The 20,083-nt window shown below is 29.2% G+C and overlaps 1 protein-coding gene across 2 annotated transcripts in view; it reads right to left on the bottom strand.

The window, feature by feature from the left end:
• The window catches only part of LOC143189115 (neo-calmodulin), a 278,660-nt gene that overhangs the window by 184,509 nt on the left and 74,068 nt on the right, over window positions 1-20,083 (bottom strand). The window lies entirely within an intron of this gene.

Here is a 20,083-nt window from a genome sequence, read left to right as displayed (position 1 = left end):
CGGATGATTTTTAAGTTTGTCACTCGCCAGTCTTAACTTAGGTTAAACTTTACGTCCAGTCCAGTAAAGGAAACTTTAAAATATAAGGAGACTAAAAAATAGTAGTTTTCAAAAGGAAGAACCTATATGTTTGCTATATATCTTAGCTCATGTTTTTTACAAAAATAATAAAAAATCTAAAAATATTTCAATAGATACGTTCTGGATAAATAAGAGACCTTGCAACTCGGTATCAATATTAGAACATTTTCGGATAGATTTCCACTTCACCATCGAATACAATAAAATTGTATTACCAAATTATAATGTTATATATGCATATATTACCTACAACATTAATATATTATTGCGGAATTATAACGAAAAAAAAATTAAAAAAGTAAAGATTAGTAAATATAATAAGTAATAGTAATTAATAAGAAATTCAGTTGAATTTTTTATTATAAATAATAATTATCATAAAATCCTAAAGTTGTAATAGTATAATATCATATACTTACTGCAGTTACTTTAGTTTTTTTTTTAAAGTACTCGTAGTTTAGATGGAACTAACGTTTCTCGATCATAAAATACAAGAAGATTGAATGTAACATATGTGGAATTCTATTATATTTCGTGATGTTCAAGCTGAAATGGTATATATTGTTACTGATAAAAACTGATTGATAGAAATAAAATTATATTGCTTTTTTGGATACCTAGCGAATTTTCTTTTTATGTTGCAATAATAAAAATATTTTCTTATACAGCAAAACCGAAATGAACGAAGACTAGATAGAAGACTAGATATATAGGATTTACTTTTATGTGTTTCACTTTAAAGCTTAAGAATTCTACTAAATACATTTCTTTTGTCAATTTCCTTTAACTCAAACGCCATAGGACTAATTTGTTTAATATAACTTATAAATCGATAAAATTTTGTATATTACATATAAGATTTAGCTATGTCCGAGATATTAACGAATTTGTTATTTGAAATATGCCATTATGTATTCTCACAGTGGCATCAAACTTATAATTCCAATTTTCGGAAGCTTCGACTAATGATTAGTTAGCGCATCATGATTATATAAATAGAATATTTTTATTCAAACAGAAATAATTAGAATAACAAATATTGAAAATATTACCTTTTAATTAATTTTCAATATTAATATTGTTCTCCATTAAATATATATATATATATATATATATATATATATATATATATATATATATATATATAATATAGGAAATAATTGCAACAGATCTAATCCAACACAATATATAACAGGCCAATTGAAAAGCTCTCAGCCTGACACATAGATGGCGTTACTAGAATCAAATACTAATAATAACCTTCAAAAGATGCGTGTATAAATATGACAGCTGTCGGATCATTAGTTTGTGAATTATAGCATTTTGAGTGAAGCAACTTTTGTTATTGTGAAAAAAAAATGGATAAAAAGTAATTTCGCGTGTTGAAAAAATATTGCTTTTTGAAGGGCAACAATACAGTTGAAGCAAAAACTTGGCTTGATGGAGAGTTTCCGGATACTGCCCCAGGAAAATCAACCATCAAGGATTGGTATGCTAAGTTTAGACGTGGTAAAATAAACACCGAAGACGGTGAACGCAGTGGATGCCCAAAAGAGGTTGTTTAAAAACAAGGACAATTTGATGATTCGGAGCAGTATTTGAAGATGATGAAGCGTAATAAACCCGAGTTTTTGCACCGATATGTGACAATGGATGAAACATGGCTCCATCAGTTCACTCCGAAGTCCAATCGACAGTCATCCGAGTGGACTGCACACGATGAACCCGCTCCAAAGCGTGGGAAAACGCAACAGTCGGCTGGCAAGGTTATGGTGTTATGATTATCTTGAAAAAGGAAGGACCATCAACAGCGACTATTACATAGCGTTATCGGGCCGCTTGAAGGACAAAATCTCCGAAGAACGGCCGCATTTGAAGAAAAAGAAAGTGCTGCTTCACCAAGACAATGTACCATGTCACAAGTCAGTGAAAATGATGGCAAAAATCCATGAATTGGGCTTCGAATTGCTTCCTCATGCACCATATTCTCTATATCTGGCTCCCAACGGCCTACTTTGAAGCAAAGGAAAAATCATACTACAAAAATGGCATCGAAAAGTTGGAGGGTCGCTATAATCAGTGTACCTTTGAAGGGAATTGTGTTGAAATAAAAAAAAAATTGCCAAAAAAGTGTTTTTTTTTATGGTAGGCCGGGGCTTTTCAATTGACCTGTTATACAATAATACAGTTAATGATTTTACAAATATAATGTCTTTAATATAACATTTCGTAAAAACAACAATAAATGTAATCATATATGTTAATATATAGATCAACTTACAAATAAATCTAGTTAACTCTTCAAAACAAATGATTATCAGTAAATAATAAAAGTATTGTTTGAGAATTGGTGTTGAAAAAATCATTTTCAGATGGTGATTTATTATGTTTTTAATCAACAAGGTTAAGGGGCATTCTAGTCTATAAATCTGATTAAAAATAGATTTACTTAACGCTTTCAAAAATTATAATTGAAATTATTTTCAAAGATATAGCTGTTTTATTGACGCGGCATCTAAAAAATAAAATAAACATGATGTCTGAAGTTCTATTGAACGGATATGTTTAAATCTGATGTGAGCGTTATCTAAATCTCTTCTATATTATGTACTGCCGTATAGACCAATAGTTTTTTAGATCGTATAAAAATAGGTTGAGTATAGGAAAGCAGCTTCTTCAACACCTCTTAACTACAAATATATTGCTGAAGTTAAAAAGATTGTGGAATAAAATTCAAACTAAAGATTGGATTCTAGCAAATGAAATCTTTCATATCCGATTTCTGCAATAAATATGTATTATTTCATGCTATTTTCTACCCATCTAACTACACCACAGATTTAGGATATTTCTAAAAGCGACATTTCTATGATATTTATATACGCGGAGAAACTTCACAAATGGCTACAAAGTCCTCAAATGCTAAGAGTTTGGTGAAATTGAAAAATAAATTTCCTTCACTAACGAATTGGAATTTTTAATGTCAATAATTAAAAAGATTGAAGCAGCTGATTAAAAAAAATTCGTCAATAGGAAAGGTGTTACTCCCATCACAACAACGCAATGAAGTTTTGATGCACTTACGGTATAGAACGAAACTTTTCCCATCTTTGACATCGTTTAGTTCTTGGGCTTTCCAGAGGATATCCCATTTTAGCCAGCCTCATTATCGATATTACTGATAAGTGTGACTGAGATTAATAATATATCATACTAATGGCAAATCAAGCGCTTCTCACGCACTATTCAAAACGCCACCACGTAGGCTATCTAATAATTCAGTTTAATTTGTTAAAAAAACACAAACAAGTTCAAGGAATTATATCTAAATCTACGATGATTGATGATTAATGTAGACAAATTAACTTTGTCTTGATTTTCTCCATTTCTCTCTGAATGTTTTAATAATATATTTATATAAATTTAAATAAAAATAGGTAAATAGGTCTTAGGTAAAATGTAGGTTCTTATATTAAGTAATTAGGTTTATTATAGCTATTAGATATAAAATGTAGACAAAAATGAGTATCTACGTTTATATAATTATATTGAATACAAATTTTACACTTTAATTTTTTGTTCGGTTATTGCACGTTTCGTTACTTAAATAACTTATATTTTTAATAATTGAAATGGAACATTTATAAAAAAATAAAAATAATCATTTTCCTTAAATATATCGCATATTATAGAAAAAAGAATATTATAGAAAAAACTAACTGAAAAAAAATCTATGTAATTAGAAAATTTGTACGAATAATAAATTCATGTATATATGGAACAAAGTTAAAATATTTTAATTATTAAAGATCGAGAAGACCTATATGAAATTTGAATTGGTCTTAAAAGATGTTTCAAATATTACTTTGAACAAATGCCACAATATCTTTTACAAACACTTCAAAAGAAAGAGAACCCATTGATAGAATTGGTGCGTCGTCGGTGCTTTATTTCCAAAGAGATATTAAAGTAACCCAATAAGTAATCTTACTGTTTCTTCAGATCCATCGCACTGAATTCGCACGTGAATTCGCCCGGTGGAATGTGAGGAGGAGGAAACGGCCGCGTGCAGCCCGAGTTAAAGACTGAATTTGGTTTTCGACGCGCTGAAATAACCTGTTTTCTGGTTGCGCACGTGGACGAATTTTGGAAATCGTGGAAATCAACAGTAATGGATAGCGCTGATGGAGCAAGCACGGCGGGAAGTTAACGGTTGGGGGGATGGAACGGAGGCTCGAAGGAAAACGTTTGCGCGAAAAAAAAAACGAACTTTTTTTTTCAATTGTTCAGAAGTTTAAATAGACTTTTTAGTCGTTTTTCCCTCTTTTTTAATTAGTGCAAGTTCGTTGTTTTGCTCTTAATTAAACTTTTTTAATTGGGACATAATTACTAATATATATATATATATACATAGGAGAGCATTAAAAATTCGAATATCTGTAATTTTAATTAGTTTATATACTTAACTTATATTCATGGAAAACCTGTATATCTTAAATATAGCCGAATAAAGAAATTTCAACTTTTCTTTGAAATGAATTACTTAAATTACAAAATTATATAAACAATTTAAATTATAGCCCTAAAATTCAAGAAAAACCATTCTACATACATATAGTTAATTAAAGTTTTTTAGTAATGCGTAATGGATATTTGTGACGTCCAAATATTACAATGTTGCCGCATCAACTCTTTTGAGTTTTAATTCAGTTGGCTTTGACTTACAAAAAAAATTCCAATCTAAATAAAATAATTGAACAAAAATGTTATCAAATATAATTTATTTTAACATTATAGCATATCTAAAAACTACAGTTAATTATACAGACACAATAATTTATAGGTAACAGTGAAAATCTATCACTATTGCTTTCGAGAATTTTTCATACATCTGCCAGCCGGTCGCCGTCTGGTTGTCAGATGTACGCTAAATTATTCAAAATATTAGTTATAATTATTACAGGTTATAAACCGGCAAATATTATTTTAGCCCTTTGCTTATTTTTATAATTTGAGTGGCTGCGTAATATATCATATTACTTTGTTTGAAAATTCCAAAAACAATAGATATTCAGGGTCACAAATTGATTGCAGCTTTAATAGGTTATTTCGAAAAGGAACGAGATAATGAAGTAAATTCCTGGTAAATTCTGTTAGAGAGGTAATTATTGATGAGATTAAATAATATAAGTCCTTACAGCGAGTTGTACTGCTGTGAGTATTGTGAATCACATCGTTTACAAAATGAAGAATAATACGTTAGATTCACCCAAGAAAACCCGTCTACATACGAAGTGGGTGACGAATCTTGTCCATCTTGCTATTGGCTCTATTCGAGACCAAATATACGAAATATATAAGAACAGTAAGTCCACTATTTTATCGATATAAACATAATTTAATAAAATTATTTTAGAGAAAATTGTCTGTGTGAAAAGTATACATAAAATAATTAGAGACATGCAGCTTTTTGAGGGATGTAAGACAACAATAAAACAAAAGTGTAAAAGACAACAAAAATTGATGCAAAAAGGTAAAGTTACAATAGCATTCGATTACGTTTTGTTGATCATTATATTTATTAATAATTAATTGCAGATATATTGCTAGTGGAGAAGGATATTCCATCAAAAACTGTTTGGATATGTGGAAGGAAGCATTGTCAACCATAACATCTTAGGTTTGGATGGACTCGATTAGACATAGAGAGGAAATAATTGATAAATGGTGGAATTGTGAATATGTTTCAGACAGATTAGAAATTAACAGTTTAGTGATTGAATTGGATAATGAGTGGGAAAGTGAAAGTGACTGAAGGAAACTTTCAGGATATGTGATAATGCTGTGCAATGCTAGAAATTCCTGAGACAGTGTGATGAGAGTGGAAACAACTTAAGGTATGCCCATAATTAATTGAACATAATTGTAGAAAATGGTATTGTAGGGCTTTAAAGATTTGAATATTAAATTTGAAGAATTAAATATGAGAATATAGAATAAAATTAAATTAGTTTACAACATACAGGAGAGAATGAATACTAACTGTTTTGTAGATATGGTAAATGCATTAGACAGAATTCAGTGATTCATTTTATGAAGAATGGTGAACACCGTAGCAGAAGAAATTAAAACACAGTGACACCACGATGATTTGAGAAGTAAACACACCATTGAAGGAAACAAGAACTAAACGAAAAAAGTAAATATGCTCTCGAATGAAAGTAAAATACTTTTCTCAGATATACAATTTTTCAATTAGGTGGATTAGGCCTCCAGGGGATACCACTACATAAAAAAACTCACCTAGAAACTCTACCTCATGGATGGTGTGGAAAAGAGTTAAATGTAAACAAAACAAATCTAACCTACAAACTATTATAGCTGTATCTTAATTGCAGTTTTAAGTCCTTCGATAACATATGTATTAGATTTACTATAATGTTAAAATAAATTATATTTCATACTATTTCTGTTAAATTATTTTATTTAGATTAGAATTTTTTTGTATGTCAAAGCCAAAGTAAAACTCGGAGTTAATTCGGCAACATTGCAATATTTCGACGTCACAAATATCCATGATGCATTACTAAAAAAACTTTGAATAGACTATATCTTCTCTGCGAATTAAATGATACGTATGCTGTTATCTATGCAATAATATTTTAGGAAATTTTTTGTTGGCTAATAGAATACAACTTTATGTAGTATTTATTATTTTATGTCGTATTATTTCCATTAATTTATATTAAATGTATAGTTTTAGTGCTGTACAATAATTTCCATTTCCATTGTAAGAACAATGTTTCATATGTGACTGCTAAGGTCATATCCATACATGTCGATTACATAACTTATAATGGAGCGACATAAATTTAAACCAATTTTATAAAATGGCAACTATATTGAATGTGACAGATTTATTCTAATGCACTATAATATTGTCACACGTACATAGGGTACTATTCCACTAGAAAAAGTAATATTATATTTCTGAATAATAACTTCTTCCTAATTTTATAACTTTTTTGTTAACTAGGATTTATCTCGACTAGATCAACTGCTTAATGTGCACTCCGAGGCATGGTTCTTGGCATTAATCCTACCGATTGGAGGTTTTCAGAAAATATCCTGCCTTACACAGCCTGGCTACTGGCGTTACTGGAGCAATTTCCCTCGTCGGCTATTGCACTGCTGCCCCTTGGATAACAAACAAAAATCCATCCTGTCATCTTGACCAAGTAGTGACAAATTAACTCAGCAAAATTTTGACAAAAAACGATAAATTTGATATTCTTATCGGAATAATTTATTATAAATATATAATTTTACTTTGTTTATCTATATATTAATGGGATTGGTGAACATTTTCCCTCCGTTTTTGAAGATAACGGGGTCAACTGGAGAAGTGAAATTTGGCACGGTTAAAGCTTAAATCGAGGAAGAATATTTAGATGTCAGATCGGTGACAGGAAATTTGTAAACAAATCCAGGGGGTAGCCGTGCGAGCTAAAAGATAGCTTCTTAAGTCTATAAAAATGTATAAAAGTTTATAAAAAGAAAATAAACGATAGTCTTCCTTAAAATTAAGTGAATGTTTATTTTTTACATTTGATATGATATTAAAACATTATTAAACGAAGTTATTTAATTTTAAGCAGTGTTTAGTGTTACTTTCAGTTATTCCCATATTGTAGGAATCAGTAAAGAGTTATGGCAAGTTTGGATTATTTTGAAAATAACAAGAATGATCCGCTTTCTTTGCTTACAAGATATTTAGATTTTTGAAATCAAAATATTGACTTAATATGTCGTCTGGTAAAGAGAAGGAAACAAAGAAAAATTATTCTTGCTTAAGGACTGTTATTAATTGATATCGAGACATAGAGTTTATATGGTTCTGAATATATAGTATACAATTGCATTAAAGATAATTATAAAGGTTTTTAAAATTTTTCCGTAAATTTTAGTGGTATTGACTTGACTGATTAATTAACTGCAAGTTTCCTTAGATAATGAATCTCTTAACAAAGCACTAATCGAATATTGTAGATAATAAGTACGTTAAATTGTTCATCAAGAGTTAAAATGAATATTTCGTAGAATATTAGCAGTTAAAGAAGTTTCATAAAATTTTAATTGGGATACATGGGACATAAGACAAAGTAGAGAGCAATACGTAAATGAAAGATAATAGAAGACAAACTAAAGAAGAGCTATCAAATGAGCTATAGGGTCTAATATAAGCAAAGAACAATGTAATTTTATTTTAAAATTTAGGTAAAGAAAATATTCTTTTAATGAGGCTGGTTGGTGTACTTATTGTTTTTTTTAAATATATATTTTAGTCGAGAAAAATGGATAAAAGATAAGGACTTAGGATAGGAAATAAATACATACATGAAGTAATGCAAATAATCAGGATTTAAAATGAAACTAACCTCATAATTTGCATAGATGGAACACATCGAACAAATAGAAGAAAATATGAATTATTAACAGTACATTTATAAACATTTTAAAGCATTGATAAATATTAAGGTATTTAATGATTAATGTAATAAGATATGGGACTATATGACATTTTATTCTTTGAACCTTGTACCAATTATTTTGATTGTTTTGATTTTTGAGATTTAGTATACTTAGATTTCGGAAATTTGGTAGTTAATTTAATGATTGTAAATATATTCCTTTAATATATATTTCTAAAGTATAAGAAATAAATTACTTAATAGTGTTTGTTCTTGTTTTCTTATATGTTAATGACAAATAACAACTTCAAAATTATTTTTACACATATTCTCTGTTTTATTTATTATTTACAAATATGTATTACTTAATTAATTATTCCATACTTATGATTATAGTATGTTATGATCATGTGTACTTGTATTTGATGCTCTGTTATTGTTGCAGTTCTGAAAATAATCTTACTTATAATAGTTTGTTATAATGTTCAATACCATATTTACACTTCTTGATATTTTGTTGGTTATAGAAAATCAATAGATCAAGAAGTTAGATCTAATTAAATGCAATTTTAAAACATTTAGTGAATGTTGGTTCTAAAGATAGTTTACATATATTTTGTTTTAATATAAAGATATTTATTATTTTAATTAATGTTATATATCAAATATATTTCTGATATTATACTGAAAATACTGTGAAAACAAGTTTTAGTAACATACCATTTTAAAATTAGTCCTTCTACTCTATTGCGAGAAATTAATTTAATACGTAATGGTCGAATTTCGAACACAGGACGATCACTAGTAACCATAAACAATTGACTAAAATAGTCTTTATTATTATTTAAATTAGTTTTAAAAAATGTTTTTTTATATTATAAAGATGGTATTTTAAGTATATGAATAATATAACGAAATGTAATATATTCATGTCAACAATTCATATTGATTCATATATGAAGAATATGAAAAGTATTTTATAAAATAAATGGACGAGAAAACATCAGTGCTAGAAAAATTTCGATTAAGGTTCGTTGGAAGCAAAAAGAGAAATCGGACGGTCGTTAAAGTACGGTCTAATGGTTAGTTTTGTCCTCTTTTTGCCCATGCTGAAAATTAGACATTCAAACTAGAAACGCAAATGAAGCATAAAATTATTTTAAAATGTTTAATTTCGACAGAAATTATTTTCTATTCATTATAAATATTATTTTTTATACTTTGTTAGTTCTATTTTGAAATTAGGTTGTTCCATAAGTTTTATGTTTGATAAGAAATAATATAATAATAGCTATTAGTATCATCACTGTAGGGAATATATTATTATTATATAAACGCTACTAATTGTTAGTGTTGAAATTTGTACTAAAACAACGCTTATAGTTTACTTATTTTTTAAAAAATTTAAAGCCTTTCGACATATTATTTGGCGAATACAGAGCGAATTTTGTGGATTAACGGTTACAATACGTACAATAAAATCATGTTGTACTGAACAACGGGATTATTTGTATACAATAAAAAGGTGATCAAATTGAACATATATGTGTCTAAATAAAATAATTGAGTATACTGGATAATGGATTTATAGCCCGTCCAATAAAACAGCCAATGACCGTCATCAACATGACGTCAGCATCAATGTTTAAGTTCTGTTTTTCCTAGTTTTAATTTATAGCGTTTGTCGGTTTATAGCCTCTAATTGTTATCACTAATAATATTAAAAAATGTGCAAATAAATGGCAACAAGGCCCATCAATAACATTTCAAATCGAATTTTATAACAAATCAATTGAAAAGTTTCCGGCCTGACACATTGATGGCTAGAATTAAATCCATATGTTTTTCAGTTAGTCCTAACCCTCAAAAGATGCGTTTGTTAATTATAGCATTTTGAGTGAAGCAACTTTTGTTATTGAAAAAATGGATAAAAAGAAATTTCACGTGTTGATAAAATATTGTTTTTTGAGGGGAAAAAATATAGTTGAAGCAAGAACTTGTCGTTTCCGGATATTGCATTGATATCAAGGATTGGTGTGCTAAGTTTAGACGTGGTGAAATGAGCACCGAAGATGGTAAACACAGTGGACACCCAAAAGAGGTTGTTACCGGCGAAACTATTAAAAGAATCAACAAAATGATTTTGAATGACCGTTAATTGAAATTGAATGAAATAGCAGACACTCTAAAGATTATCAACTGAACGTGTACATCATACCATTCACGAATATTTGGGTATGAGAAAGCCATGTGCAAAATGAGTATTTTTGCGTCGATATGTGACAATGGATGAAACATTGCACCATCATTTCATTTCAAGTCCAATCAATAGTCATCAGAGTGGACTGCACACGATGAAGCCACTCCAAAGCGTGGGAAAACACAACGGTCTACCGGCAAGATTATGGCGTCTATATTTTGGGATTCGCATGGAATAATTTTCATTGACTAACTTGAAAAAGGAAGGATCATCAACAGCGACTATTATATAGCATTATTGGACCGTTTGATGGACGAAATCGCCAAAAACGGCCGCATTTGAATGAAAAGAAAGTACTGCTTCACCAAGACAATACACCGTGTAAAGGTCAGTGAAAACGATGGTAAAAATCAATGATTTGGGCTTCGAATTGCTTCCTCATCTACCGTATTCACCAGATTTCCTGTTCTCAGATCTCAAAAGAATGGGAATTTTTTCGCTGGGAAGAAATTTTCATCGAATGAGGTGATCGTCGAAACTAACTCCTATTTTAAATCAAAGGACAAATCGTACTACAAGAATGGTATCGAAAAGTTGGTGGGTTGTTATAATCAATGTATCACCCCTGAAAGGAATTATGTTGAATAAAAAACTAATTTTGCCAAAAAAATGTGTTTTTGTATGGTGGGCCGAGGACTTTTCAATTGACCTGTTAGATTAATTCGGTTACATATTCTAACGCATTAGGTAGCATCTCTTTTTAACCTGAACCAAATCAGCAAATAAATCTGATACGAGTTTTTACAAATTTCAGTTTTCAATTCAAACTATATTCGACGTCATCAATCGACGTGTAATGGCTGTTTTACTGGACGACCTATAGACACATAAAAGGGTGTCCGTCATATACTCTTTCTTAGTTGAGGGATGTCAAATAATAAGAAGAATATCCAACATGTAGAACATTCCTTTGTACACTGCTAAGTAATATAGCATTTAAATGGTGTAAAAATGACAAACGAAGAGGTCTAATGCAACTTCCAAAGATTTATTTTAAAAAGAATATCTTTTTCAAAAGACATATAATAAAATCAAAGAAGAATTATTATTTAATTTGTGTATTGAGATGAGACATGGATATCACTTATGGCAAGATGATAATAAAAAGTGTTAAGACAATAAACATTCATGGAAAAAGGTAAATTTTGGAATAACAATTAATTAGGTATTATTAGTCATAACATCTATCAATAATTCATTGCATAATAACACTTTTTGTTTCTCTTGTTAGAGAATCAGCTCCTAAAGAACTTAGAATCATCACTACATAGTACATAGTACACGTAGGACGTGGAAAAGTTCTTTTTTAAAAACTATTTTAAATCGTTACTGACGAAAGAAAAACTTGAGAAATGATGGTGGATATACAATTAACTAAGTTGTTTAGACCTACAGGTGATATCACTACATAAAAAACGCTAAGATAATAATATGCATCACATGTACTATAATGTTAAAATAAATTATATTTGATATAATTTTTGTTATTATTGTCATTATTTTATTTAGATTAGCGAGAAATATTGTGACGTTTTGAGGTCATAAGTTGAGATGAGGTAGGTGAACTGCTATTTTGGATAGACTATATAATAATTTTTAAGCTACTATACTGAATCGCAACAAGAGGTTATGGAATAATTCTTAGGGAGGCAAAATTAATATATAAAATTAATTCACATATTATATAGGTATGGGTATGTAGATGCAAATATTAGGGAAAAGGAAATTAATACAACCTTTATCACGCATTAAAAAACATTTCGAAAACTGGTGAATTTCAAGGTAATATGGAGGTGAAACTATAGTGTCGCCGCTTATTATTCTGCGACGAAATATGTTGAGTGTTAAAGGGAGGAAACAATGTCGTAAATAAAATAAAATTTATTTTCTCTCTTGCGTAAATTAATGTGCAAAGATGAGTTTATTTATTTAAACGAATCATTTAACTAATAAATAAAACAAAGGAAATAATATTGAAACAGCATAAAATCGATACGTATGTCGGCAAAGAAAATTATGAAATGAACTCGAATTACTTACTAAATCGTATATCTGGTTTGGCTAATGCCGATTCCGATCTCGGGCCCAACTGCTGATTATACAAATGACTATAACATATAAGAAATCTACTATTCTCTTTGATTTCTTGAATTTTATTCGTTGTGATGTGTTCTCTGTTCTAAATCACGATTCGATTCTGACAGTTTCTTTGTTCTGATTGATCTGTTTCTTCACAATTAACAATTCTATTTTTGTTCTTGATTATTGTCTCTTTGACTTTTTCTTTCTTCTTAATTCTGATTTTTCTTACATCTTGAGTCTGTTAATCACACCCTGTGGTACTTTTGACTAATTCTGGTTATCACTCTGATGATACATCATATTTTATTGCTGAAGTTTCTCCCTCATATTCTTGGTGGTGGCTGAGAAGGCTAGTTTAACAAACCCTTTTTTGCATCCAGATTCGTTGAAATTTTCGGGAAGTGAAAAACTATTCCAACTAGACATTCTTACGACGATGAAACACGTACGTTACGAACTCTTAAGAAATGCTGAAGTATTATGGTTATGACCACAATAAGGGATTTTCCACCAAACTTACTACATTATACGAAGCACATACTTTTGTTAGCTATGTGTTTGCTATATTTCACGGTATCTTTCCTACTATGACCTGGCCTCATGAAACATTCGATACCATACGATATTATATATTATCTCGTATTATATTTTTCCCATGTTACAAATATTATAAAACAGTTAAATGACAACTAAATTACAATAAAAATTTTTTAATTTTTTTTTCAACTTTATAGACAATTGAAATATAACTGCATCAAAACAGAATCTATAATTTGAATCACTGCATCAAAAGTTCAGAGAGATTGTATTAATAATTAGACTTTATTTCATGCATTTAAAAAAAGGCATGTCTTTTTCGCCTAGTCTAAAATAGATTTGATTAATATTTTCTGTTTGCATGGACCATAATTTTCGTTCTGCCTTGGAGGGGAACTTGCTTCACACTAGGAATATTATTGCTCATTACACAGTGCGTTGACAATCAATTCAAAGTAGAAATAAATAACCTATAGTACGAATTTAATTGGAATAATTAGCCCTTATATTAAATTTAACTATTGGAGTGATTATTTCATTAAAAAATTTAAAAATTAAATTAAATGAGTTTGATTTTATAATATACTAGTGATCTCGTATCGGTAATAAATTTATATTATATATATATATATATATATATATATATATATATATATATATATATATATATATATATGTATGTATGTATATAAACAGCTGTGAGAGAGTTTTTTTAATGGGTCAACGATCCAAAGAGTTTCTCAAATATAGGTGGAAGAATGCGATTAATGTAAAGTAGGTAACAAAGGTAAACTTGTGGTGTTTTATCAAAACCAATATGAAACCACCACACTAGACAGGTGGTCTCAATCGGAACAACCGATAACAGAAAGGGACGGCATTTGATAAAAACAGAACTTTCTATTTAATTTTCTCGCATTGCTGCTTTTAATGCTATTCATCTTGGTTTCTCGCTTTGTTTTTAATTTCATATCTCCGAAGTCGAAATTGCCACTTTTAAAATCATAACTTTCCGGGAAGACTTAATGATTTTCAAAAGCACTTTGAATTAAGAAGGAAATTTAATTTTTTGCGAATAGTGCTATATATTTCTCGACAATAAAAACATATACGTTGAAAAAATAACATTATAGAGAATAAAGGGTTGTTAAATAATGCAAAAATGTGTTGGGAAAGAATAATTTCGATCGTTTTCCAAAGCTGATTTGCTCAAAAAATTTCAGACACTAATCAATAATATATACGTACCATTTTGACTGATGACCTTTTGCCACTTTTCTGGTGAAATCATAATACCTTCACTTTTTTCTCGTCGTTCGTTCCCTTTTTTATCGCCTGCTTCAATCGCATTATTTGTTGACAGTAGAGAGTCGAATTAATGGTATGGCTAGGTTCGAGCAACTCATGATGAACAACTCCTTTCCAATTACGTTACTAGATCCACTTTTCATTGCCCGTAATCATTCATTTAAAAAATTGCTCGATTTCGTTTCGTTGCAGCACCGATTAATTTAATTGGTTTACATTTTTCACTACTAAATCTTGTAGAATCTAAGGTTATTGCAGCATTCAATTTTACGTATATGATTCAAAGCCGTCTTATGTTTGAACGAGGTTAATATTGTTAATTCATAATTCAATATGTTAAATATGTTCGTAGAATATATATATTGCCACGATATTTTTAAGAACATCATTAATTTCTTGAAATATTGGGCGGCCAGGAAAAAAAACGAGTATCGCTATAAACATCACACAATTTTCTAGTTAAGAAATGACCTTCTGGATTCTCAGTCTTGAAATCGCAATAGTTTTTGACTCAGAAAACAAATGACACTATATTTATGTATTGAATGGTTTATAGCCTGTTACCTTTTATTTCATTAGTATTACTATCTATTAAATTAAGCCAAAATTGGTATGGGGACATAGCCTTATATCATCTATAATTTTTTTTTAATAAAATTTATTATTAAATCTGTTAATTAAATCATTGGTATATTATATGTCCATATCTATTTATTTATTTTTTTATTTTTAGTCACCCTAACAATGTATTGCATCGCATTAGTTGGCTAAATTAAACATTCACTCATTTTGAACGAATTAAATTCCTCATTCAGCACTAGAGTTTTATTAAAGAACATCAATTCCAGCGATATTCAATCCCTAGTATGTTATTGTCGGAAAGCTAAACTCTTAATCTACGCAGATTCTCGCTGGGCCCACATATATTTAGTTTGTAAAATTCGAATGAATGGTGTTTGCGAACTAACCCATTGAATAAACGTCTGTTATGCGATTGCTATGGGAGCAATAAATAATTATTTACACCACAATTCAGTTATCTAGCCATGGTAGGGTTATATTTACAAATAACAGTATTTAAATTTAAGAAGCTGTAAAAAGGTGTATTCCACATTACTAGTTTCTGTAAATATATAAAAATAATTGAAACATTATATATTAATATATTAAATCATTGAAAACCACCAAATTCAAACCATCTAGTATTAGTCAACTGTAATTTAGATAAAAAAAGTAGCAAGTAAAAAAATTATATATTCTATTCAAAATAACAGTGAACTCGCGTCATCACGATGTCACGATGTCGAATATGTGCCTATCACAAGTTTTAAATTCGTTTTAAAACCAGACAATAGTTTCCTTATCATTATATTCTAGTTACGATACGAAGAGATACAATGCTGTGTGATACGTTCGAACATGTAACCGAATCAGCCTACAAAAGTAGCCTGGTTGCCAAGCGTATACAAAATTTTTCAAAACATCAGTGACAAAAAATTGCAGATTATAAACCGCCAAGTGTTGTTTTGGTACTTTAATCATTTTAATAAATTTCAAATCGCTGCTTATTATTACTCTGATTGAAAATGCTGACGCCAGTAGATAACCAGTCAGAAACAGATTGAGCCTCTAATCAGTTACTTCGAACAAAAATACAAAAATATATCAAATAATAATTTTCTTTGATTTTTATTGGAAATATTTTAACGTGTTGCGGCAGCACTGAATATTAATATGAACATTGTGACTAAAATATCACAAAAAATGAAAAGCAATATAATATTGGATTGACCGCAAAGAAAACGGCCCCAAAAGAAGAGGACGAGCAATTAAGGTCACCCTAAGCTATATCAGATATTAAATTTATCTAATTTATAAAAACATTGATTATTTTTTTCAATATATACATAACTTAATACAAATACTTCAGGGGTAACTCTTACTATGGAAAATATCCATAAAAAACTTAGAGATATACAACTTTTTGATGGACGTAGAACAGCCCTAAATAAACATAAGAAATAAATGATTTAAAAGCTGTAAAGATTATCCCCGAATGGGACTAATTGAACTTCCAGACAGTGCTTTTAAACGAATACAATTCTTATAAGCGTATATTAAAATTAAGGAGAACTTATTATTTCAATTTGTGTATTTAAATGAGACATTGATTTTTTAATTTTGAGCATTGGACCACTCATGGCACGATGATAATTAAAATAGCATAAATACAACGAAAGGTGATGAAAAAAGGTAAACACGAAAAAAGTTTAATAATAATTCATTACAGATATATTATTATTCATACTTGAAATAAGAATGGTTTTATTCCTGGTGCAGAGTTAGTGTTTTCCTCCAAGTTCAGGAGCGACTAGCATGAAAAAATGAATCATAACATATTTTCCTTCTGGTTTGAAAATCAGCTGTAAAGGACCTTGGAGAAACTATTATTATTTACCAACTAACCAACATTATTTTTGTTTCATTGTTTTATTTACAGTTGAATTTTGTTATATTTTAAAGCCAATATAAACTAAAACTCAAATAAAGCAATTTATTAAGTAGTAATATTTATAAGCAATTCGTTATATAATATATTAGTTATAAAAAAATCTAGCATAAATTGCATTAACATTAATATATTATAAATTTGTATTTTACCAAACAAGATAATGAATGATTAATTATTTTTTCATATTTACCTTGTTTAAATATTTTTCTATTTTATTTTAATATTAAATAACAACGCAAAGAAAGATGAGTATACTAAACTTGTACAAGACATTAATTCAGAGATCTGATATTAAAGGCATATGTAATTAATTTTTAAGTCAATATTAAAAATTTTCCAATGACACAAGAATAGAGAATTATTAAATCATTTTAAAGAAAACGTTCAAAATAATTAAACCTCTAATAAAAGAATTGCCAACCATCTGAGAATACTTGGCAGGTATTTTGAGCTTTAATCTAAATGTACAAACATGTGTAACAAATTTCAAAGAATTCAGCTTGTACAAAATAGATAATTTTTTAAGATTGAAATATTGACTGGTGTGATGACCTTTCGTTGCATTTATGCTATTTTAATTATCATCGTGCCATGAGTGGCCCAATGCTCAAAATTAAAAAATCAATGTCTCATTTAAATACACAAATTGAAATAATTAATTCTCCTTATGTTTAATATACGCTTATAAAAATTGTATTCGTTTAAAACCAGTGTCTGGAAGTTCAATTAGTCCCATTCGGGGATAATCTTTACAGCTTTTAAATCATTTATTTCTTATGTTTATTTAGGGCTGTTCTACGTCCATCAAAAAGTTGTATATCTCTAAGTTTTTTATGGATATTTTCCATAGTAGCAGTTTCCCCTGAAGTATTTGTATTAAATTATGTATATATTGAAAAAATTAATCAGTGTTTTTATAAATTAGATAAATTTAATATCTGAGAGAGCTTACGGTGACTTTAATTACTCGTCCTCTTCTTTTAGGGCCGTTTTCTTTTCGGTCAATCCAATATTATATTGCTTTTCATTTTTTGTGATATTTTAGTCACAATGTTCATATTAATATTCAGTGCTGCTGCAACACATTAAAATATTTCCAATAAAAATCAAAGCAAATTATTATTTGATATATTTTTGTATTTTTGTTCGAAGTAACTGATTAGAGGCCCAATCTGTTTCTGACTGGTTATCTACTGGCGTTAGCATTTTCAATCAGAGTAATAATAAGCAGCGATTTGAAATTTATTAAAATGATTAAAGCACCAAAACAACACTTGGCGGTTTATAATCTGCAATTTTTTGTCACTGATGTTTTGAAGAATTTTGCATACGTTTGGCAACCAGCATTACATACTTTTGTAGGCTGATTCGGTTACATGTTCGAACGTATTACACAACATTGTATCTCTTCGTATCGTAACTAGAATATAATGATAAGGAAACTATTGTCTGATTTTAAAACGAATTTAGAACTTGTGAGAGGCACATATTTGACATCGTGAACGATTTTAAATAAAACGTTCAAAATAACTAAACCTCTAATAAAAGAATTACCAACCACCTGAGAATACTTGGCAGGTATTTTGAGCTTTAATCTAAATGTGCAAACATGTATGATAAATTTCAAAGAATTCAGCGTGTAGAAAATAGATAATACTTCAATCATAAAGATGTTCTTCAATATTTTTTAAAAGTATTTTGAGGAAATAATAACGTGCGATTAAAATAAAATGGATATATTATGTCGATGAGTTGAATATCAAAAATAATATTTAAGATCACCACTTAACTTACAATATTCACAAATAACGTTTTCATCTAAGTAAATATTAATCTTCATAAACTTCACAGACGAATTTTTGTCCTGTTTAGACTGATGTGTCCTTTACACCCCGCTTCATCTTCTTAAAGTCACACAACGTGTAACTTTTACAAACGAGTAATCTTATATATAAAAATGAATCGCAAAATGTGATGGTAAGCGCATAACTCAACAACGCCTGGACCAATTTGGCCAAATCTTTTTTTAAAATGTTCGTTGAAGTTCAAGGATGGTTTCTACGGCGAGAAAAATTAGAATTATTGCTGTAAAAACCCTAAAAAAAGCCCTTTTTGTTTGAATTTGTTTCGTGTATCAGTTGACAATTCATCTGTCATCTGTCAAAAGTCATCTGTAACAGACAACTTTTTTTTTAAATTTGATATGACTTGAACTCAAATCCTTTTAAGCCGTACGAATTGTTTTATTTATTTAAAATTTTTTATTTATTTAAAATTTAATTCAAATTTTAAATAAATAAAACAATTCGTACGGCTTAAAAGGATTTGAGTTCAAGTCATATCAAATTTAAAAAAAAAAGTTGACTGTTACAGATGACTTTTGACAGATGACAGATGAATTGTCAACTGATACACGAAACAAATTCGTATATCGTGTTTTGTGCAGAGTGTTTAGTTAGTTAGTGTTTGTTTAGTTCGTGATTAGTGAAAAAATAATTTATATTTGATATGCCTCCTATAAGACGAAGCAATTTAGGTAGAAGAACCAGAAATGCTATAAACCAAGCTAATTACCGATATAATCGTATTGCAAAAGAACGTGACGACGGAAATGAACGTGAAAGAATTCGGATATCACAAACGCGTGAACCGCGAGCGCGACGTTCAACTAATAATCGCGCAAGTTTGAATCGAGCTGCTTTCAGTTACGATGTGTCAATTAACTACAGTAACTACCAATGTGTTGTTATTGGTTCTATGAACTTGGTTTGCTCACACTGTAAGGCATTAAAATACAAAAACGAAGCCAATGGATTGTGTTGCGCAAATGGT

The sequence above is a fragment of the Rhynchophorus ferrugineus genome, unplaced genomic scaffold (genome assembly GCF_030347505.1).
Source record: "Rhynchophorus ferrugineus isolate W39M unplaced genomic scaffold, kcgeb_rfMv2 rfM1, whole genome shotgun sequence".
Lineage (NCBI taxonomy): Eukaryota > Metazoa > Arthropoda > Insecta > Coleoptera > Curculionidae > Rhynchophorus > Rhynchophorus ferrugineus.
The sequence above is the reverse complement of the archived record's forward strand: the minus strand, read 5'-3'. Positions and strand labels throughout refer to the sequence as shown.